This window comes from Chrysemys picta, chromosome 22, assembly GCF_011386835.1.
Source record: "Chrysemys picta bellii isolate R12L10 chromosome 22, ASM1138683v2, whole genome shotgun sequence".
Lineage (NCBI taxonomy): Eukaryota > Metazoa > Chordata > Testudines > Emydidae > Chrysemys > Chrysemys picta.
This window is the reverse complement of record NC_088812.1, coordinates 9,840,888-9,865,123: the sequence shown is the minus strand read 5'-3', so window position 1 is coordinate 9,865,123 and position 24,236 is coordinate 9,840,888. Positions and strand designations below refer to the sequence as shown.

The 24,236-nt window shown below is 49.4% G+C and overlaps 1 protein-coding gene and 1 long non-coding RNA gene across 8 annotated transcripts in view; one reads left to right on the top strand and one right to left on the bottom strand.

Annotated features, from left to right (window-relative positions):
• The window catches only part of WIZ (WIZ zinc finger), a 119,198-nt gene extending 104,742 nt beyond the window's left edge, over positions 1–14,456 (bottom strand). For 2 of the 7 annotated variants that reach the window (XM_005304390.4, XM_005304392.4), the window contains exon 1: positions 14,303–14,455. The gene's annotated coding sequence lies outside the window, so the exon portion shown is untranslated. Of the gene's footprint in view, positions 1–14,181; positions 14,205–14,302 lie in introns of those variants that run through there. The other 5 variants (XM_005304391.5, XM_065576330.1, XM_042842949.2 and 2 more) reach the window with 4 other exon arrangements.
• A 129-nt stretch (positions 14,457–14,585) lies between these two features.
• On the top strand, positions 14,586–22,268 carry LOC135977136 (uncharacterized). The gene is made up of 3 exons (XR_010594486.1): positions 14,586–16,089; positions 16,780–17,052; positions 20,822–22,268. It is a non-coding gene; the product is annotated as an uncharacterized LOC135977136 (long non-coding RNA).
• Positions 22,269–24,236: the final 1,968 nt, after the last annotated feature.

Sequence of the window (24,236 nt, the reverse complement as noted above, 5' to 3'; positions counted from 1 at the left end):
AACTTGTTGAGGCCACCAACAAGGAGGCCAACCAGGTTGTAGTTCTGAAAAATGGACACCTACCTAAGCAGGATCTGGACTGAAGCTAGCCACTCACTGCATGAAAGCCAAAAAGAAACAGATTTCAGTTACCACTCTCCTGGGATGCACCTGAGCCAGCCATCTAGAGGCTAAAGACTTTGCACAGCCCCTTACCATCTCCCCAGGGATTTATACTGCTACTCACACTGTGAGTGTGCCTCACAAGCCACAGATACCCTATACACACACAAGTTTGGGTCTCTTCCCGCCCCCGCACCTCCACCCCTCTGCATGTTGAGTGGTTTTGGGGGGGGAGGAGAAAGAGGAGAAGTGCTCAGCTGGTTATTCTTCCTGGGAGGTGGGCTTTATTGTAGGGAAGCAAATGGAGACAAGATTTTGCCCCGAAGGCAATGAAATTGAGGACCGTTCTAGTCTCTCAAGGAAGGAAAGTTCCCCAGCTATGGGCCAGCAACTGAGAATGCTCATGTCCCCCGGTTCCCATGAGCAACACCTGTCCTGCTGACAGTTCTACTGTTCCCGAGGGCCACAGCTTCATGGTAGGTCCTGACTGCCGAGACAGCTCCAGCCCATTGAGGGCTTTGGGACCTTGAACTTGTTCTAGTATTAAGTAGACAGCCAGTGTAGTGTCTGGGACACAGCATGATTGGCTCATGTCAACGTGCGTTACTTAGCAGGATAGGCATTACATGTTGACCCAGCGGGAGTTTCAAGATCTTTCCTTAAATTCAAAGCTACCACGCATTGCATTAGCCATGCCTAGAGGTTGCTGCCGCTAGGTTTGCATCTGTCCCAGTGAGACTCACCATTCTAATTAGCCACAGGTGTAAGAAAGCAATTCTAGCATCACTTGATACTGGGGCACGGACCCAATAAAGCAGTGGTTCTCAAACTTTTGTACTGGTGACCCCTTTCACATAGCAAGCCTCAGAGTGCAATCCCCGGCCCTAATAAATTAAAAACACTTTTATATATTTAACACCATTATAAATGCTGGAGGCAAAGTGGGGTTGGAGTGGAGGTTGACAGCTCACAACCCCCCATATAATAACCTCACGACCCCCTGAGGGGTCCCAACACCCAGTTTGAGAACCCTGCAATAAAGGGTCTCTGGGTGGTTTACCACCTTGATGATCAGAGTGCAGATACAGGAAACAATATGATGAGGACTACTTCAACATGGAAGTCAAGATGATTATTGATCCCAACCCATCCAGTCACCCTGGAGATGAAGTTACTGTATAACCAACTTCAATCACTGGTGAAGCGAACAAAACATTTCATAGTGGGTCTGAACGGAGCCTGAGCTATACTCAAGGAAAAGCAGTGACAACCATATCTCCCAGAATCACAGCCACCATCTCTCATGGTGTGCTGCAAGGCAAAGTTATTATTGCACGTAGGAGGGGGTAAATCACATACATGAGCTAGAGATGAGATAAGGCTGCCCTACATAACGCCAATATGGCCACGTTTCAAATAAGCATGAACAGCTCCAGACTCCATGATCCAGAAAGAACGCTAGAGAAAGCACAAGTGACAGCGAGCAAATGTACCAGAAAGCTAGAGAATAAAGGTGCGTGAGTAGAGGAAGCAAGGAAGCAAAATTTATGTAGTTAAGGAAAGAGAAGGCCAGAGGAGAGACATCAGTCTATAAATACCTTCAAGGTAACAATATAAATGAAGAGAGGGAATTATTCGCCGTCTCCTAAGAGGCTATTACCATACAAGGAGCAATAGCCTGGAGCCATTTACATAAAAAGTTCTTAACCATGAGAGCAAAGGAGCCCTAGAAGAGATGGTAGGAGATGAAGTCTCCATCACGGCTGAGAGCCAGGAATGAGCAGAGACCAAGCATCTGTGGGAATGATGTAGAGAAAAGTCCTGTGAGCGCTGCATGTGGGGAGGTGAGGAAATCAAACAGAATACCCCATGTGATGGGCTTGATTCCCTACGATTCTCTGTCTCCCCCCCCCCCCCCCCCCACACACACTTGTGCTAGATACTCTACAGGAGCTACAGAAGGGGAGGAGAAAAAACCCAAACCAAACAACCACACGCTAGCATGTCAGTAACACAAAGAATTTGATCTTCATGCTTGTGTCTCTTTCAGAGCTTTCTGGAGAGGACTCGCACTGAGGAACGCTGGGCTCTCCCCCCAGGGTTGGGGAGGAGGGGACACAGCCACCGCACAAACAGAGATGCCTTGTGCTTATTTAAGTCTCAACTCTTCCTGTCCCTGCAGCCTTGGCTCTCACACACAGTGCCCACAGAACCATTAATCCACTCCCCCTGCCTAGTCCAGTTTCACCCTCAGCAAGACACACACAAAAAATGGCTTCAAATGCTCTTTTTCTAGCCAGCAGGGGTAGGACCTACCAGCTGGCTTTGATTGCTAAGAACTTCCTTTAGCAACAAGTGCCATTCCACCTGGAGCCAAGACACGCGGAGAGGGCTCACTGACTCCATCAGGAGCCCATGCATGGCATGCCAGTGCAGCACTAAGTCCAAAACACCGACAGTGAGGATCTGCTGAAATCTTTTCCCTAGGTTTTTTAGGAGTCCATTGGGCTCCTGCCAGTCAAGCCTACAGCTGCACATTTTCAGTGCTTCAGACTCTGTACAAGTCCCTCAGGAACATATATAATCACCACACAAAAAACCCACACTGACCTTCCATTGGGATTCACAGCATGTACCCAATACTTTAAAGACTGATACATGGCTCTCCTCAAGGGACCCTTTGTGCTCACTAGAGCCGTGAAGGGTCCCCTCACCCAGCCCTTAGGGCAGGGGTGGGCAAACTACAGCCCAGGAGCCACATCCAGCCCTCCAGACGTCTTAATCTGGCCCTCGAGCTCCCGCTGGGGAGCAGGGTCTGGGGCTTGCCCCACTCCGCGCGGCTCCTGGAAGCAGCGGCATGTTTTCCCTTCAGCTCCTACGTGTAGAGGCAGCCAGAGGGCTCCGCACACTGCCCTGCCCCAAGCACCGCCCCGGCAGCTCCCATTGGCTGGGAACTGCGGCCAATGGGAGCTGCAGGGCCAGCGCCTGCAGACAGGGCAGCGTGCAAAGCAGCCTGGCTGAGCCTCTGCCTAGGAGCCATAGGGGGGACAGCTGCTTCTGGGAGCTGCTTGTGGCAAGTGCTGCCCGGAGCCTGCACCCCTGACCCTGTCCCATGCCCCAACCCTGATCCCCCTCCCGAACCCCTCAGTCCCAGCCCAGAGCACCCCCTGCATCCCCATCCCCACCCCAGAGCCTGCACCCCCAGCCAAAGCCCTCACCCCCCTTGCCCCAGCCCGGAGCCCCCTCCTGCACCCTGAATGCCTCATTTCTGGCCTCACCCCAGAGCTCGCACCCCCAGCTACAGCCCTCACTCCCTCCTGCACCCCAACCCACAATTTCATGAGCATTCATGGCCCGCCACACAATTGTTATATCCAGATGTGGCCCTCGGGCCAAAAAGTTTGCCCACCCTTGCCTTAGGGTCTCATACTGCAGTGCCCATATTCTCCCCCAAAAGGGCTGGACATGAACACCAAGGATTCTCTCTAATGGCGGGAAGAGGTCACTGCCGTGTGGCACAAGATACCCCGCTCCCTCTGCCAAGGAACCAAGTGTTCTCCCTCTCTCAAGGTGGCACATTCTAGAGAGGGAAAACAGCCTTCAGACACTGTGCTGCCACATGAAGGCCAGAGTGCTAATTTCTTTGCTACCAGCACTGCACTCGTCACCTATTTTTAAAAGGCGCGGTAGAGAGAGAAGGGTGACTCATGCTTCTCAAGCGCCTTCTGACCAAGGATCCCAGAGCACTTCAGACATTAGTTACCCCAGTTTCACAAATAAGGAAACTGGAATGAAGACAAATTTCTTTGCTTAAATAAATACAGAATATCCACTAGTTTGGGGCATCTGACATGAGCCACTTAATACAGAGCACCTGCAGCTCACATCGATTTCACCTGGAGCAGAGGATGCTCAATGCCTCTGAAAAGAGAAGCAAAAGAAAACCCCTGTCTAGAGAGCTGCGTAACTGACCCATTGTGCCCGCTCATGCTCCACATAGGAAGCAATCCAGGCCTGCTGGCAGACACATGCTTCGCTTCATGTAGTGTACCTGGTACCACAGACCCACAAAAAGCCACAGAGCCTAAAAAAAGAGGTAAGATTTTCAAATTCTAATTTCTAGCACTCATTTCAAACACGTCTCTTCAGAACTCTAGAGAGACAAGATTGGTGAGGTAATTTCTATTTATGCGAGAAATCCAGAACAACTATCAAAGAAAGAAGCTAGTCCAATAAAAGGTATTGCCTCATCCACCTTGTCTCTCTAATATCAAGGGACCAACATGGCTACAATAACATTGCATATATTCAGAACTCATACAGTTCTGACCACAGAGGAGGTTTTCTAGAGACTGATTGTAAGAAGCATGTGAAAGTTTCATTACCCAGACTCCAGGCAACCCTAAAAATATTCTCCATGGTGACGCCAACCCTAGAAGAGCACAATAAAACCAGCATTTCTAATCTTAAAATCACTTTACAAACAACTAACTGCAGTAGCATTGACTAAAAGGAGCGAACATCAACTAAATATGTTGTCATGATGCGCACACACCCCATCAGGAGACAATGTGTGCTAGGGGCAATTTTAATTTCAGTTTACAACTAGAGTCTGTGGGAGTTCTCATGGGTTTCCCTCCTTTTTAGAAAGGGATAGTTTGTTTCTGTGTGAGGAGTCACATATAACCCTTTGTCAATGCCACACATTGCAGAGGGAAAAGGACTGGGAGTGGGGTCAGCAGGAAAGACACTGAGCAGCAGGAGAGGGCAAGTTTGAGAACCCAAGCAGTGCTACTTAGAGCATGGGGGAAAAGCAGGAGATGGGCTCCAGATACCAAATTAACCTTGTACGGCTGCATTTCCAGACCTGTCCAGCTCCAGAGACTGAGGGGAGAAGCAGAGACTAGGATCTCTGGAGCTGCTACCAAGATGTTGTGAGATCATGAATGGGCTTGTGGGAGATACATCCCCAGGACACTCTTGTTAAGGGATGACCACGCTACAGAAAGCCTGTGAATTCCTGAGTTCATACAAACAGCATGCTGAGAAAGTGAAAAAACCCAGAACAAGGAAGTGGTTATACAAACAACGAATAGGCCAGCAAATCTAGGGAATTCACTCAGGACACCAGCTTTGTAGCCAACTGAAGATTAAGAGGTAGCTTGAGCATAGTCTATAGAAACCCACGGGGGAAAATTTCTGGTAGCAGGGGGCTCTTTAATTTATCAGACAAAGACAGAAAAGCTGAAGTTAGACTGAAAATAAGGCACTTTAAAAAAAAGAAAAAAAAACCAATGGAGGGCAATTAACCCTTGGCATAACTGATCTAGGACCAGTGGTGCATTACCCATTGCTTGAAGTCTTTAAATCAAGACTAGATGTCTCTTTCTAACACAAACTCTAAGTCAACAAGAAATTATGGGCTTGATGCAGAAATGATTAGATCGGGTTCTCTGGCCTGTGTTATGCAAGAAGTCAGACTGGATGGTCATAGTGGTTCCTTCTGGCCTTAAAATCTATGAATCAGTTTCTGCTGCCCTGCTCTTTCTGGAGCTCAGGCCAACATAAGAATTTCTCTTTACTGGTACCCTCCTGCTCCTTTGTCCCTGAATCTTTATCTGAGTACACCAAGAACTCTCCTGACAGCCACAGTTCTAGGTTATGCAGTAGGATCACAGGCAGTGAACACTCTCTGCTGAACCTGCATACAATACCTGGCCACTTCAAGTGCATCCAGAGTCACCAGCTATCCTGACCCTAAACAGCACAGCAGAGGAGCTGCCTGGTTTCTGCAGCAGCCCAGTGGTAGATTAGCTCCTGGAAGAACATTCAGGTCATGAGCACCAGTGTCATTAGCCTATAAAGCAAGCAGAGGATTTGGCATCCCTGTACTGGCCCTAATATAGTGTTTTTGAAATAGAAATCATGGATAGCGCCAGAGCATAGGAACATGTAGGAGGGTTTTCCAAGGGTCTTACAATGAAGTAGCCATAGCAGAGTAGGTTGTCTGATCTGGGTGGCAAATAGGCAGAATGAACAGCATTATAAAAGAGAGGAGTCTTAAATTATATATCAGGCGCCAAGGACATGAATCTGAGCAGAACAATGGCCCATAGACTCTCCCAGTTTCATTGACAGCCCCTCCCAATGTACATTGGATTCTTCCCAGAGTGAGCCACCGTGCAGTGGAGCCTGACAGTGCTGCCATGCCTAGCACATCCCACAGATCACTCTCTCTTTTTCAGCTTGCTGAAGGGAAAGACCTGCAGAAGTTCTGCCAAACCCGAGGCATTGGAAGGAAGACCGTCTCCACTCCATGTAGGCGCTAAGGGATAGAGACAACAGCAGTGGCTTGCTGGTGTCTTGGAGATTAGACTGTGCAATCTGGTGAAGATCGGAGAGGATTTTGACAAGCTAGGAGTCGGACATCCAACTCCCCAGCAGCTAGACGGAAGGCTGGCTACTGGAAACCTGCTGTTGACCGCTCAACACCATCTCAGACTTTGTGTAACTATATCTGGGGTTCTTTAGACTATTCTTATTTTAGATGTGTGCTTGAGACAATAAAAAACAAGGATTTTTGGGTGAAAGCACTCATGTGTACCAATTATTTATAAGAGGAGCTGTGTCCACATCGATTTGTGTCCTGAAACTGCCTGAAAAACAAAGACTAGTTACCATAGTTTTGGGTTCAAAAAACCCCAGGTAACAACAAGACTCTCCAAAATTTTCCAGCTGTGAATCCAATCAGCAGTGGGAAATGAGACCTTCTTCCTCTCTTCCCAAACTGACAGCCCCTACTCTCTCAATCACAGACTGCTTCCTGTGGGTACAGATGCACACAGACAAAGGACCTTTGCCACCTGTGATCCACCACTACCAAACTGTGCTTTATGTAGCTTTTTGGATACTTTACACAATTAATTCATTTAACTTTTCTAATACAATCATGTTCTCTGGTAGCATTTCCCCAAAGGATAGAGGGACAGACTTGTAAGTAGCTAATTCATTTTATTATATAGCAATGATTGACGGACATCACATCAGTCAGCTCAAGAGAATGCAAGTTAATAGAGGGCATGTGACATTGCCACATGGCGAAGTCCCTCATTCCCCCTTCAAGTAACCAGATGAACCCAAAGCACCTTGGCACAGCACAAGCACCAGCTGTGTAGCTCTCCTATCATTTTAGCTTAAGTCAATTAAAAGATTTAAGCTAACCCAATAGCATCCACACATACAGCAGCTACACCTGTTTAAAGTCATACCTTTTTTTAAACTACTGCAAATATGTGTTTTAGACTGAGCCTTCAGCTGGTGTTATCACTCCAGGTAAACTGGTAAATGTTCAAATCTATATGGTGCAGTGCCATGGGACAAATTTAGCTGGGGTGCCACCACGGAGGTCTATTCTACACTCCCCACCTTGTTTTGTGTTTCATCCACCTCAAGGGACACAAAAGCAAAGGCTCTCACCCCCACCCCCCTCCCACACACAAAAGAACAAAACAAATGCTTCCCGGGATACGCTGGAGGGTAGGGATAGGATACAGAGGGACCTAGACAAATTAGAGGATTGGGCCAAAAGAAACCTGATGAGGTTCAACAAGGACAAATGCAGAGTCCTGCACTTAGGATGGAAGAATCCCATTCACTGTTACAGACTAGGGACCAAATGGCTAGGAAGCAGTTCTGCAGAAAAGGACCCAGGGGTTACAGTGGACGAGAAGCTGGATATGAGTCAACAGTGTGCCCTTGTTGCCAAGAAGGCTAACGGCATTTTGGGCTGTATAAGTTGGGGCATTGCCAGCAGATCGAGGGACGTGATCCTTCCCCTCTATTCGACATTAGTGAGGCCTCATCTGGAGTACTGTGTCCAGTTTTGGGCCCCACACTACAAGGAGGATGTGGAAAAATTGGAAAGAGTCTAGCGGAAGGCAACAAAAATGATTAGGGGGCTGGAGCACATGACTTATGAGGAGAGGCTGAGGGAACTGGGATTGTTTAGTCTGCAGACGAGAAGAATGAGGGGGGATTTGATAGCTGCTTTCAACTACCTGAAAGGGGGTTCCAAAGAGGATGGATCTAGACTGTTCTCAGTGGTACCTGATGACAGAACAAGGAGTAATGGTCTCAAGTTGCAGTTGGGGAGGTTTAGGTTGGATATTAGGAAAAACTTTTTCACTAGGAGGGTGGTGAAGCACTGGAATGGGTTACCTAGGGAGGTGGTGGAATCTCCTTCCTTAGAGGTTTTTAAGGTCAGGCTTGACAAAGCCCTGGCTGGGATGATTTAGTTGGGAATTGGTCCTGCTTTGAGCAGGGGATTGGGCTAGATGACCTCCCTTCCAACCCTGATATTCTATGATTAAAAGGAGGAAACCAAGGCCACGTCCACATTCAGGACTTTCCATGAGCGTAGCTACTTGGAGGGAGCTGTACTGTTGCAAACCCCCTGTGCAGACAAACTGCACCAGTGCAACTTACCTTCGGGGTTTGCTCAATCAGTGCAAGCCCCCTTGACACCAGCACGTCTACTCTAGTATAGCTATACCAGTGCAAAAAAAATCATGGACATAGGCAAGCCACTCTAGTCCAGTGACTACACAAAATCAATGGGCTTATCTTGGCAACGGGCAGCAGAATTTGGGCCTGGGTTTCTAGATGGCCAAATTGGCTGGAATGGGAAGACTCATCACACTCCCAATCTCGTATCCCTTTCTGGTGAACTCCTGCTACTGGAAAGATTGCAAAACAATTTCAAATGTGACCTACTGATTTCATTCAACCATCACTTGGCACAAATTTGTGTTTGGCCTGAAGTTTTCCATACTTGGTCTCAGGAGAACATGGAAACTGGCCTCTAGTTAGGAAAGACTATTCTTATTTCATTAGCAAAATACATATTTTCCTTTCCAATCGGTCCTGTCAAAATCTCTCCTTGTAAACCAGTTTCTATGGAGTGTCACTATTTTTCCCTTCTCAAACACCTGTTCAGTTGTTTTTAAATTGCATGATGGGTAGCGAGCTGACATGGTGATCTCCACACCTCTTTTTAAAGTTCAGGCTCCTCAGAAAAATCTGCCTGAGAAAGATCATAAACACACAACACAATCCTCTGAGCTCACATTTGCCTCACCAGGAATCTAGGGGGTCTAATAAAAGTTGCAGATCCCTCAATTGTGGGGCTACCAAACAATTTTTGTAGCATTTTGAAAATTCAACAGTGTCACTTAAAAAAAAAAAGTTTCTATCTTTCCTCTTTGCCAAGACAGCATCCCCCACCCATGTAAACAGATGCACATTTGTCCTGTTAACTCAGACTTGCAGCAAAGTGCCTCTTGCCAAATGGCAGCATCATAAATTCTTTCCTGCTCCATTCACCTCCGTGAGATGCAAGCTTCAAAGTAGAACCAGGGAATTTGAATGCTAAAGTGATTAAGTATGGGCAATCACCTCCTTTCCTAAAAATCAAAAACAAACAAGGCTCTTCCATGCCAGAGCTTTGCAAATGGAATGTTGCAGGTGCACAGTTACGCATCTAAAAAAGTTACTTCCCCCATGCTACCCACACTGTATACTTTATGGCGGAGTCTGCTGGGCATGTATTTCTGGTCCACAGAGAGCCAACAGGCTACATGGAACTAGCATAGGCGCCAACTTTTTCTGGTGCCGGTGGGTGCTCGAGTCTCCCCCCAGCCCTGCCTCCTCCCATCCCCATTCCAACCACTTCCCCAAAGTCCCCTCCCCAACTCCACTCCCTCCCTGCCCCTATTGGACCCCTTCCCCATATCCCCGCCCCGGCCCTGCCTCTTCCCCGATAGGAGCACTGCATTCCCCCTCCTTCCCCGCTCCCTCACAGCACTTGCTGCTGCAAAACAGCTGTTTTGCGGTGCAAGCGCTTGGAGCCAGGGGGAAAAGCGGAGATGTGGTGCATTCAGGGGAGGAGGTGGAGCGGGGGTGAGCTGGGGCGGCGGAGCGGGGCACCCACCAATTTTTCCCCATGGGTGCTCCAGCCCCGGAGCACCCATGGAGTCGGCGCCTATGGGAACTAGGTTCTTCCCAGTTGCTTCTTCAGGCACCCAGGGTCTTCTCTAAGGGCCTAGGCACATAAGAACAGGGGACGCTGCTGCTATCTAAGGCCTGGTTTACTCTTAAAACTTATACTGGGATAGTTATACTGGCTAGGAGTGTGAGGGGTGTGATTTTTACACACACACACACACACACACACACCATAGCTATGCCAATAAAACCTGCAGTGCTGACAGAATAGTGCTCCTATCGGTGTAGCTAATATTATTCGAAGAATTAGTATTCCTGTACCAGCAGAAGGACTCCTATCAGCTTACGCTGTGTCTACACTAGGGCTATGCAAGCATAGCTATGCCCACATAGGCTCTGTAGTGTAGACATGACCTACAAGCAGGATGAGGCCAAAGCCAACAGCCGGACTGAAGTGCCAGTCACCACCAAGAGCCATCAACAGATCCAAAAGCCACCAGCTGGAAAGGAAAGTCTAGGGGAGAAAGAAGCAGAGAAGAGGCACCAGGGGAAAAGAACAGCAGGACAGAGGAAAGGGGAGCAGGAGACAGTGTGATGAACTTATTTTTAAATAGGACAAATAGACACAAACACTTTCCTGATGTTACTCTTCCATGAAGGATTTGCTGTAGTCGTTACAGCGATGCTGTATAATCAGCCAGGGGATCATGAATTTGTCTTAAACACACTTCTTCCCAAAGATGCACTCCACCCTATGAACAAGTCTGAGAACCCCATTTCATGGTACAGACTTAACAGCACAAAACAGCTTAAAATAGCCTTTAACGAGAGGTGCGCACAGACCCATGCCAAGTTAAAGATGCCAATGAACCCTAACTTTTGCATGCAATATTAAATTTCACAGGTTAAAATATCCAGCTGATGCAAAACCACCATTGGTGAGTCAATGAAGGTAGATGAAAATAAGAACAATTGTTCTGGAATCCAATCAAATGGGAATTCAGGGAACTTGGGAAGCTCCCAAAGCAATTCTTCCCCCCACCCCCACCCCTTAATGGCAATGCCACATCAGGGGTGAAGTCAGGTTAGACAGGATCCCATAAGATTTCCTTCCTCAGAGAAACCTCAAAAGATCAGCAAGACATCTCCCAAGCGCCTGAATGGCATGAATCTTTCTCTGAAGTCACACTAATGACAACATTTAGCAGAGGAAGAGGGGCTTTTCTTCTCCCAGAGCTGGAACTGGAGAGGGATGTATCCCCAGAGATCTTCCTTCTCTTCTGCTTACACAGTTGTAGTGCCAAGGCTAGGCAGGCTGGCAAATCTAGCATCAAGCATTTATCTATACGGGGCTTTGTTGGTATTTGGATTATCTGAACTTGATTGGTGCTAGGATCTTCAGGGAATTTGGCTCCCGGGGTCTTCCATGACAATGAACTTACTGAAGAATCTGACAGGGAGAGATTTCCTCTCCCGAGATTTCATGCTGCAGTAAGATAAGCAGAGATATAAGCATTCAGGGACTTCAGCAACATTATCTGGAAAAGCTACCCCTGAGGCACCTCTCCCCTCCCGGGAGGTCAACATTACTTTCCCACTACCAGTAGGGTCCCATGGTCATGTGGCCTTGTACATTTCTGCACAATTGTAGGGTGTTTTTTAGTTGCTATCTAATTACACTCTGTTTCTCCCCCATCCCCAATTAAAAAAATATTCCAGGCTTTTTCGTTGCAAAACAAGCCTTCAAAACATGTCCCATGTTTAAGCAATGCCTGAGTCTGCAGAAAGCCTGAAACAACTGGTCTGGAGAGGGGCAGGGGAGATGAACTGGCCTATTCACCGTATTGGGCTGTACTCTGCTATTTAAAGGCCTACATTGTTACATTATTTCACTGTTGATCACCTTCTATGCCAAAACCTGCAACTGTCTCAGACCTGCTGCCAAAGCCTCCAGCTTCTCCCTCCCTGCCAGCTCCCTCCAAGGCAGTTGCTGGCTCTCAACACAGAAATCCAAGCCTTGAAGAAAACTGACAGTTCAGAGGCTGCACAAAATATACTACAACGAAGGTTCCTGTACTTGTGAGGGGGAGAGGCTACATAGAGCACAATAATTCAGGTATGATGAACCTCATGGGATGATGTCTTACCCATTAGCATGCCCATTGCCTCCCTGCCCCAGGCAACACCATGGAGGCTACCTCCCTCCATGGGCCCCCACTAGCATCACATCCTTAAAGTACAGCCAACTGCCCTGTTGCCCTCTTTGCCTAAGCCTGTCTAGATCCCCATCACCTCCCATGCCTAGATCACCAGCAACCTTCAATCTTTGGGCATTACCAGCCTTCCTGCCACAACTCATCCCCTACCTTATCAGCATCCCTACTCAATCAACTGCACATAACACACTCGGGCAACATCAGCATACCTGACAGCTCCTTTACAGAGGGCTGTATCAGCCACCCTGACATAATCCAACCACAGTCACTGGCTAGGAAGAAGTTTGCAACAGATGAGTCATGTCACTTAGTGGTCTTCTGGAAGATGATCAGACAGCACAGTGACAGGCATGAGAACCTTGAATAGAAAGGTTCCCTATCTCTCCTCCCGCCACTGGTGCGGTTACTTTATGGGGTTTTACACCTAACTCCAAAAGACTTGGCACTGTGTCTTGTCTCTATAGTAGGATTTTTTCACCTTTAAATTCTCACCCTTCCTACCAATAGCTGTGCTCCATCTTCAGGAGCAGTGCTGGGAGCACTAATGGCCACATGGTCTAACCAGCCCCCAGCATTTTAAGCACCCTACTGTCTCACCCCGCTCAATACAGCTCTAAATTACACTGTGGTTAGAATGCCAACAGCTGCTGGCATAGTATCCATGCTAACACTCTCACTGGTGTATCTGAACCAGCAGCAGCAATGGAAGAAAACTTTAGGGAGAAAATCCTAGCATGGGCCAGGCCTGTCAGTAGGAAGCCATTATATCCCAGAGCCCTCCCCATGCCAAGCATTGTGCCTTATGCACTGGCTGCCTGGTAGGATGATCCTCATCGTTATTGGCATTATGTTAACACTTAGGAATCCCAATCAAGGAGCATGTTCCCACTGTGCAGGGAGCTTTACAGACAAGTAACAAGGCAGACAGTCCCTGCCCCAGAGAGCTCACAACCTAAATGTCAGGCAGCTCATAACAGGTGGATATCATGCCCGTGGCCCCCTTTCCTCGTGAAAAGACAACCTCCCTGCTGCCTCCCCTCCCCAGGCCCCATCAGCTTCCCTCTCATTTCCATTCCTGGAGCGGTATCAGCCCACTGCCCCCTATCCTCCCTGCCCCAGCAGTCTGCCCTCCACCCCTAGCATCTGTCTTTCAGCACGGCAGCATCCCCCTGCACTCATCTCCAGGCACCAGCCTCCCTGCTGCTTTACTCCTTAGAGCACCATCAACTCCAGGGCACATGCCGATCCCCAGTTCTATCAGCCCCTCTCCGGGACACCTGGCTCCCAGCCACCCCAACAACCCCTAGCACCAGGCTCCCAGTCCTAAATCATCCCCCCGCCCCCTCCCCTGACACCAGCCTTCCATCCACAGGCACCTGGGATTCAGCCCCATAGCAATCCCTCCACTGTCCCAACCAGACAGCTAGATTGCCCTTCCGCACCTCCCCCCCTTACTCCCTTCCCCGAATAGCTACGTCCCTGCCCCATCTCGGACAGCTGGGGCCCCACCCCCAGAATTCCCCCCTTGCTCTCCTCACTTGGGGCCCTGCCGCACTGCTGCCCCCACAACCCAGACACCAAGGGCCCTGCCCCACCGCACTCCAGACACCTGGTGCCCCACCCCCAGAATTCCCCCTTGCCATACACCTGGACCCCCAGCATCCCCCCTTGCTCCCCTCCCCGGACACCCAAGTCCCTGCCCCCAGCAACCACCGCTCTCCACCCCGGGCACCTGGACCCCCGGCACCCCCTTTGCCCCTTCCCGGACACCTGGATCCCTGCCCCCACCCCCAGGACCCCCCGCGCCTCGCCCGGACACCTGGGTCCCTGCCCCCACCCCAAACTGCCCAGGTTTCAGCACCCCGGACGGGGCCGCTCCCCGGGCTCCGCGCCGCCTCCCCGCAGGGCCGGGCCGGGCGCCGAGTCCCCGGCGGCGGCTCCGCTTTGTCTCCCAGCCGGCCGGGCTCCCAGCGGACACTCACCCGGTCACGCGCCGTCCCCGCCTCCCGGGCGCCCAAGGGGGCCGGGCCCGCAGGGCTCCTCAGCGGCCCCGGTGCAGCCGCCGCCTCCTGCCCGGCTCCGGCCTCCGCAGCAGCAGCAGCGCCGGGGACATGGTCCCTTTAAACACCCCCCCCCCCCTCCGGGGGCCCGGCCAGTCCCGCTGCTGCCGCTGCCTGCGCCGCTTCGGCCGCTCCCCCGCCCCCCTTCCCGCGGCGGCGCCCGATCACGTCACTGAGCGCGCGACAGTGCAGCCGCCGCCATCTTGGAAGAGGCAGGGAAGGCAAGTGCCAGGGCCGAGGCCGGGCCTCTCGCGCCTCGCAGCTGCCATGTTAGGACAGGCAAAGGAGTCCTGTGCCAAGAGCATGGCTGCCCTCCCGGCGGCACTGCTGGATTACGTCACCTGCAGCATGACCGTCAGAGCCCCCACCATCTTGGGAGACACAAGCCAAACTGCCCTGGGGATGCCACGCCCCATGGTCGTGTCGCCGGTGTTCTGCGTCACCGAGTTGCGACGCCTATTCGCTACCGCCATCTTAGAAGAGGCAAAGACGAGGCCCAGGGTCTCGTTCATCCGCGCATGGGTGGGAGGCTCTCCCCCCTCGGGGGATAACAGGCTTGGAGTCAGCCTCTCCTCCCTCCCAGGGGTGACAGGCTCGGAGGAGACTGTCAGGCTCTCCCCAGGAGTGACAGGCTCGGGGAAGCGGCAGGCTCTTCTCACTCACAAGGGGAGACGGGCTCAGCGTTTGCCCCTCTCCCCCTCACAGGGTGGGAGCCTCTCTTGGCGTTGTGCTGCAGGTGACTGCGTGTCCTTCAGAAGACTGGGTGTAAAAGTAACCCCTAGAGGAGGGGTTCTCAACCTTCATTGCACCGTGACCCCCTTCTGACAAAAAAATGACTACACCACCCCAGGAGTGGGGACCAACGCCCAAACCCCGCCACCCCATGCAGGGAGGTCAAAGCCAGAGCCCCACTGTTCCAGGGGGGTAAAGACCAAGGGCTTCAACCCAAGTGGGAGGCCTGTAACCTGAGCCCTGTTACCCGGGGTTGAAGCCCTCCTGCTTTGGCCCTGGGCCATGGGGCTCAGGCTTTGGCCCCAGCAACTCTAACTCCAGCCCTGGTGACCCCATTCAAATGGGGTTGTGACCCACTTTGGGGTCCCGACCCACAGTTTGAGAACCGCTGCCCTAGAGTATCAGAGGGGTAGCTGTGTTAGTCTGGATCTGTAAAAAGCAACAGAGGGTCCTGTGGCGCCTTTAAGATTAACAGAAGTATTGGGAGCATAAGCTTTCGTGGGTAAGAACCTCACTTCTTCAGATGCAAGAGAGTCCTGTGGCATCTTTAAGACTAACATGTATTGGAGCATAAGCTTTTGTGGGTGAATGCCCACTTCGTGCCCTAGAGTGATATCAGTGGATATTAACCCCAGCCATGTGACACCGATATTTTCTGCCCATCACATGATCAGTCTCCAGTGACTCAAGAAACTGGAGCAAAAAAATTCTAGGCGAAGACAATGCCAGGTACTGTCGTTGGCTTTGGGAGAGCAGTAGATTCCGAAGAGCATGTGGCTGGCAACCTGCAAAAGAAGCAGCTACACCACAATCTGCGCCACTACCACCAACACCACTGAAGGTCAGCCTAGAAGGAGGGCAAACAACTTCAAGGAGAATTCTGGCATTTCTTGCTAAAGAGACAGAATTCTGCTGACAAAAGAAACACTCCTCCAGCCTGACAATGTGAAGTGTCAGAAACCCCAAACAGGCACCAGGTAATGGAGCTGTAGTGGTGGTCATGTGATCAAAAACCCACTGATGTCCAGATAGAATTATTATCAACAGGTGTGCAATAAGAGTCATAGACTCCAAGGCCAAAGGGGACCATTATGATCATCTTGTCTGTCCTCCAGTAGAACACAGAAGTTCCCCAAAACAATTCCTGCAGCATAGCTTTTAAAAAAGTGTCCAATTTTGATTTCAAAATTGTTAGTGATGACCCTTGGAAAATTGTTCTAGTGGTTAAATACCCTCACCGTTAAAAATTTACACCTTATTTTCAGTCTAAATTTATCTAACTTCAACTTCTAGCCACTGGATTGTGTTATTTCCTTCTGTGATATATTGAAGAGCCTATTATTAAATAGTGATTCCCCCATAGATACTTAAGCCATCCCTTAACCATCTCGTTGTTAAGCTAAATAAATTGAGCTCTTTAAGTCTATCACTCTAAAGCATGTTTTCTAATCTTTTAAATCATTCTTGCGGCGAACAGCAGAGGCTAACAGAGGGAGTTTGCCTGGGAGTTTGCCTGGGGAGAGCCCACTGAGGCTTTCATCTTGCAGGCTTCTCTGAGTAGTTACTGCAAGAGCTGAGGAAGCTCTTAGAAGGAAGGTAATATGAAAGATGAGCATTCAGCTGTTGTAACTTGCACAGGTTGTGCCATGTTTGTCTTTCTTCCACAGGACAGAAGCGACTTTGTCTGTACAAAGTGCAAGCTGGTCTCCATATTGCAAGAGAAGGTTCGAGGTCTGGAGAAACAAGTATCGACCCTGCATTGCATAAGAGAAAATGAAGATTTCCTGGACAGACGTCAGGATATGCTTCTACTGGCACAACACTCTGAAGAATCAGAGCAGGCTGCACAGTGGGGACAGAGGGACGGTGAAGACATTTGTCAGCATGTGGCCTCCAGAAGAAGAAAGAGGAGCGTCCATGTACCAGCAGTGGAGATACAGGTAAGCAACTGTTTTCATGTTCTCTCCACAGGTACTAATGTGGAGAATGTAGTAGATGATACATCTGAGGGAAGGGAGCAGAAGGAGACTCCACCGATTGGAAGCATGAGATGCACTGTCCTAGGGATGGGGCTTCCACGACCACCGCTCCCAAGAGAAGAAGGCAGGTGGTGGTGGTCAGGGACTCCCTCCTCAGGGGGACTGAGTCATCTATCTGCCGTCCCGACCGGGAAAACCAAGAAGTGTGCTGCTTGCCAGGAGCTAGGATTCACGATGTGACGGAGAGATTGCCAAGACTCATCAAGCCCTCGGATCGCTGCCCCTTCCTGCTTCTCCATTCGGGCACCAATGATACTGCCAAGAATGACCTTGAGCGGATCACTGCAGACTACGTGGCTCTGGGAAGAAGGATAAAGGAGTTTGAGGCGCAAGTGGTGTTCTCGTCCATCCTCCCTGTGCAAGGAAAAGGCCTGGGTAGAGACCGTCAAATCCTGGAAGTCAATGAATGGCTACGCAGGTGGTGTCGGAGAGAAGGCTTTGGATTCTTTGACCATGGGATGGTGTTCCAAGAAGGAGGAGTGCTAGGCAGAGACGGGCTCCACCTAATCTTTGCAAGCAGGCTGGCTAACCTAGTGAGGAGGGCTTTAAACTAGGTTCACCGGGGGAAGGAGACCAAAGCCCTAAGGTAAGTGGGGAAATGGGATACCGGGGGGAAGCACGAGCAGGAGAGCACAAGAGGGGAGGACTCCTGTCTCATACTGAGAAAACAGGACGATTGGCGAGTTATCTTAAGTGCCTATACACAAATGCAAGAAGCCTGGGAAACAAGCAGGGAGAACTGGAAGTCCTGGCACAGTCAAGGAACTATGATGTGATCGGAATAACAGAGACTTGGTGGGATAACTCACATGACTGGAGTACTGTCATGGGTGGATATAAACTGTTCAGGAAGGACAGGCAGGGCAGAAAAGGTGCGGGAGTTGCATTGTATGTAAGCCTTGGTCTACACTATGAGTTTAGGTCAAATTTAGCAGCGTTGGATCGTTTTTACCTTGCACCCATCCACACGACGAAGCCATTTCTGTCGACTTAAAGGGCTCTTAAAATCGATTTCGGTACTCCTACCCGACGAGGGGATTAGCACTGTAATCGACCTTGCTGGGTCGAATTTGGAGTAGAGTGGATGCAATTCAATGGTATTGGCCTCCAGGAGCTATCCCAGAGTGCTCCATTGTGACCGCTCTGGACAGCACTCTTAACTCCGATGCACTGGCCAGGTAGACAGGAAAAGCCCCGCAAACTTTTGAATTTCATTTCCTATTTGCCCAGCGTGGAGAGCTGATCAGCACAGGTGACCATGCAGAGCTCATCAGCACAGGTTACCATGGAGATCCAGAATCGCAAAAGAGCTCCAGCATGGACCGAATGGGAAGTACTAGATCTGATCGCTGTATGGGGAGACAAATCCGTGCTATCCCAACTCCGTTCCACGAGACGAAATGCCGGAATAGTTGAAAAAATCTCCAAGGGCATGAAGGACAGAGGCCATAACAGGGACCCACAGCAGTGCCGCGTGAAACTTAAGGAGCTGAGGCAAGCCTACCAAAAAACCAGAGAGGCAAACGGCCGCTCCAGGGGAGAGCCCCAGACATGCCGTTTCTATGATGAGCTGCATGCCATTCTAGGAGGTGCCCCTACAACTAGCACACCGCTGTGCTTTGACTCCATCAATGGACTCTCATGCAACAGGGATGAGGGGGACGAGGAGGAGGAGGAGGATGTTGAAGTTAGTGCACAGCAAGGAAGAGGAGAAAATGTTTTCCCCGACTGCCAGAAACTGTTAATCACCCTGGACTCAGTACCCTCCCAACCCACCCAAGGCAGGCTCACAGACCTTGAAGGCAGCGAAGGCACCTCTAGTGAGTGTACCTTTGTAAATATTGTACATGGTTTAAAAGCAAGCGTGTTTAATGATTAATTTGCCCTGAAGACTTAGGATGCATTCACAGCCAGTACAGCGACTGGAAAAGTCGGTTAATATGTATGGGGATGGAGCGGAAATCCTCCAGGAATATCTCAGTGAAGCTCTCTTGGATGTACTCCCAAAGCCTTTGCAAAAGGTTTCTGGGGAGGGCAGCCTTATTCTGTCCTTCATTACCACGCCAGACCAGTAGCACGTAGTCTGGAATCATTGCATAACAAAGCATGGCAGCGTATGGTCCCAGAGTTTGCTGGCATTCAAGCAACATCTGTTCTTTATCTCTCCATGTTATCCTCAGGAGAGTGATATCATTCATGGTCACCTGGTTGAAATAGGGGAATTTTATTAAGGGGACATTCAGAGGTGGCCGTTACTGCTGGGCTGTTTGCCTGTGGCTGAACAGAAATCATCCCCACTGTGCGCCACGCGGGGTGTGGGGAGGGGTGAAGCGATCATCCCAGAGAATAGGGTGGGGTGGAAGGCTTTAGTTGGGTTTGTGCTGCACGTTAACCCGAAAACCACAGCCCCTCCTTTTAAATGGCCAACCCATTTTAAATGGCCAACCCAATGGGTGCTTGGTATGGGACATGAGAGCATTGCTGTTTGAAACCATTCCCACATGTTATGAAGGTTAAAGAAGCCAAAAGACTGTGGCTTACCATGGCTGCCTGCAAGCCGAATTCTGTTGCTCGCTGGCCCTGTGTGTGTGATCTCTCACACCAAACCGGCAGGCCTTCAATATAAGAGTCAAAATGCGACCTTGTAAAGAAAGCACATGTGCTATGTAATGTTAACAGCTTAGTTCACCGTGGAAGAGTGTACCTATTTGTCATAACTATAAAGGGAAGGGTAACAGCTGTCCTGTGTACAGTATTATAAAATCCCTCCTGGCCAGAGACTCCAAAATCCTTTGCCCTGTAAAGGGTTAAGAAGCTCAGGTAACCTGGCTGACACCTGACCCTAAGGACCAATAAGGGGACAAAATACTTTCAAATCTTGGGGGAGGGGGAAGGCTTTTGTTTGTGCTCTTTGTTTGGGAAGTTGTTCGCTCTTGGGACTGAGAGGGACCAGACATCAATCCAGGTTCTCCAAATCTTTCTGAACAAGTCTCTCATATTTCAAACTTGTAAGTAAACAGCCAGGCAAGGCATGTTAGTTTATCTTTGTTTTCTCAACTTGTAAATGTACCTTTTGCTAGAGTGTTTATCTCTGTTTGCTGTACTTTGAACCTAAGGCTAGAGGGGGGTCCTCTGAGCTCTTTAAGTTTGATTACCCTGTAAAGTTATTTTTCCATCCTGATTTTACAGAGAGGATTTTTACCTTTGTCTTTAATTAAAAGCCTTCTTTTTAAGAACCTGATTGATTTTTCCTTGTTTTTAGATCCAAGGGGGTTGGATCTTGATCCAGCAGGAGTTGGTGGGAGAAAGAAGGTGGGATGGTTAATTTCTCCTTGTTTTAAGATCCAAGGGGTTTGGATCTTGATCCACCAGGAGTTGGTGGGAGAAAGGAGGGAGATGGTTAATTTCTCCTTGTTTTAAGATCCAAGGGGTTTGGATCTGTATTCACCAGGGAATTGGTGAAGGTCTCTCAAGGCTACCCAGGGAAAGGAATTAGCTTTGGGATGGTGGCAGCGGACCAGATCTAAGCTGGTAGTTAAGCTTAGAAGTTTTCATGCAGGCCCCCACATTTGTACCCTAAAGTTCAATGTGGGGAAGCAGCCTTGACACCATTGTTCTCTAAAATGTGTCTTTTTAAATACTACTCTCCCTTTTTTTTCCCCTCCCGCAGCTGCAGGTGTTTCAACGTTCGCTGTATCGTCTCCATCCCAGAGGCTAGCAAAGAGTAGAAGGCGAAAAAAACGCACTCGCAATGACATGTTCTCTGAGCTCATGCAGTCCTCTCACACTGAAAGAGTCCAGCAGAATGTGTGGAGGCAGACAATGTCAGAGTGCAGGAAAGCACAAAATCAATGCCAGGGCAGGAGGGACAAGCGAGAGGAGATGTGGCGTCAGCATGATGAAAGGAGGCAGGAAGCAATGCTCAGGCTACTCGAGGATCAAACTCATATTCTCCGGCATATTGTTGAGCAGGACAGGCAGCAGGAGGAACATAGACCGCCGCTGCAGCCCCTGTGTGACCAACCACCCTCCTCCCTAAGTTCCATAGCCTCCTCACCCAGATGCTCAAGAACGCGGTAGGGGGGGCCTCTGGCCACCCAACCACTCCACCCCTGAGGACTGCCCAAGCAACAGAAAGCTGGCATTCAATAAATAAGTTTTGAAGTGTCACTATTTCCCAAGATAGAGCCCCACCGCCCATCCTCTAAGAATGGCCTATGTTCTTTGTTCCTAGATTTATAAGTTTCCATTTAGCCGTATTAAAACACATATTGTTTGCTTGTGCCCAATTTATCAAGTGATCCAGATCACTTTGAATCAGTGACCTGTCTTCTTAATTATTTACTACTCCCCAAATTTTTATGTCATCTGCAAACTTTATCAGTGATGATTTTATGTTTTCATCCAGGTAATTGATAAAAATGTTAAATAGCATAGGGCCAAGAACCAATCCCTGTATGACCCCACCAATAACACACCCAATCATTCTCCATTTACAATTACATTTTGAGACCTATTCATTAGTCAATTTAATACGTGTTAATTTTTTGTTGTTCTAGTTTTTTTTAATCAAAATGTTAAGTGGCACCAAAACTTCTGTAAGGCATTTTGAAGAGAAAAAAAAAGACTGGGAGTGGATGGGTCATTACACAAAGTAAAACTGTTTTCCCATGCTAATTTTTCCCCCCTCTGTTACTCACATCTTCTTGTCAACGGTTGGAAATGGGCCATCCTGATTATCACTACAAAAGCTTTTTTTCTCTTCTGCTGATAATAGCTCACCTTAATTAATTAATCTTGTTACAGCTGGTATGGCAACACCCATTTTTTCATGTTCACTGTGTATATACGCCTCTACCCCGATATAACGCGACCCGATATAACACAAATTCGGCTATAACGCCGTAAAGCAGCGCTCCGGGGGGGCGGGGCTGCGCGCTCCGGTGGATCAAAGCAAGTTCAATATAACGCGGTAAGATTTTTTTGGCTCCCGAGGATAGTGTTATATCAGGGTAGAAGTGTACATTTTCCTACTGTATCTTCCCCTGCATGCATCCGATGAAGTGGGTTTTAGCCCACGAAAGCTTACGCTCAAATAAATTTGTTAGTCTCTAAGGTACCACAAGTACTCCTCGTTCTTTTTGCTGATACAGACTAACACGGCTGCCACTCTGAAACCTATCAGCCTAAAAAGTTCATCTGGGAAAGTTATAGGAAGTTGGAATGGAAACTGTTGGGGAACCTTAATTTTAGCTGTTGCTAGCGCTGCAGCTACAGTACACTACCACCATCACCCTCCACTGAAATGCAACCACATCTGGGGCAATGCAGCTGTTTAACACCACACAACAGCGCACATCAGATTAGTTCAGAAAGTGAGGAAGGGAATTTAGGGCATATCATTATCCAAGTTGGAATTGGGTCAGGACGCTAGGTTTAATCCCCTTAATTTCCTAAAGAGAGTCTGGGATTTTTAGTAGCCAAAAGTGGTTTTGCATCTCCACCACAAAATGGCATTCCAACAACAGAACCCCTCCTAATGCCATAATGGGGTTTAGTACCGACTCAGAGGTAACGGGAAGCACATCGTATACCTCTGCACTAGCGCACTTTCTGTCACACAGCCCAAGATTGGGGGAACAGGCTCAGAAGTGATTCAAGAGGAAAAGCTCCTCTACTGAATCACTAACATTTCCTGAAGCCTCCCCCAGCAACACACTAGGGCACTGGTGTGAATGCTGGCCCCTGCTATTTCCCCACACCTACTAACTCCTGTATCCAGACTAGAACTCATGACGGATAGGGTTGCCAGGTGTCCGGTTTTTGACTGGAAAGTCCAGTCAAAAAGGGGACCTGATAGTGCGTGTTCAGTACTACTGACCGGACACCAAAAGTCTGATTACCTGAATAACCGTCCTTATTCGGCTTCCGTTCTGTTGTTGGGAGGATGGGAACTTGGAAGAGCATCTGCTGCTGCAGCTGGAGGAGCACTCAGGAACTGCCTGGCTCTGACAGAGAGAGGTGCCGGTGCCTGGGGAAGGGATCCTGAAGCGGGTAGTTTTGAGAAGTGGGGCCAGTGGCTGGACTCATTGCCCGAGCCCCCCCTCAGCCTCCTTTGTGCCCTGCCCCTGGGGTGCTGCCCGCCCATCCTGCCTCAGTCACTCCATACTCCCTGGAGCATGGCTCTCCCTCCCCTATCCTATCCCAGTCACCCCTCCACCCCTATAGCCCTGCTCAACTGTCAGGGAGAGGAAGGTGGAGAGAGCAGTAGGTGATGGGCGGGGGTGGGGGAAAGCTGAGCTGGGGGCGGGGCCTTGGGGGGAAGAGGTGGTGCAGGGGGCGAGGGAGAGTCCAGTGCTCAGTGTTTGGTTTTCACAAATTAGAAAGTTGGCCACTGTAGTGACGGATCCAGAGTAGAGCTCTTTAGAAAGGCATCCGTTTAAAGAACTCAGGACATGGAGAATCCACCACAACCCTTGGTAAATTGTCCCAATGATTAATCGCCCTCCCTGTAAACAGGGAATCACCATTTTGGTTATTCTCACCCTTCTGTGTCCTCCATCTTGGATGGGCTTCTTGTTGTCCCAATTTGGCGCCCTTTTTCCTTGTCCCTGATTGGACAGTCACAGCTTTGTTGGTGTTTGAAATCTTTTAGGAGGTTTGTGTAAGTAACGGATACTTCAAGCTGCCTGGATACTGCTAGCAAGTCTGCCCAGTAACCAGAGAGAGTGGGAAAGGATATGTGATCAGCGTGAAAATCTATATAAGGACTTGACACACAGCGACTGGTTGCTGCCTGTCCAAGTGGCAGCTTGTGTCCACGTCTCATCGGGGGGAAAGTAAGGGCTCCAGAAGCTTTGTTTGTACTATAGACTTGGGGAAAGCAGAGGTTAGCTCTCTGCTAGTACTGGAGATGCAGAAAAGAAGACGAGAAGACCTGCACGCTTACCATCGCTCCTGGTCCTGTCCTTGGCGGAGGTGTTCCTGACGGTGAGTTCCTGAGCAGTGTCTCCTGGGTTCCAAAGGGCTGTTCCTGGTTGAAGACTTCAGGGTTCTTGGTCTGTTACACTCATCCTGGTTTCCTG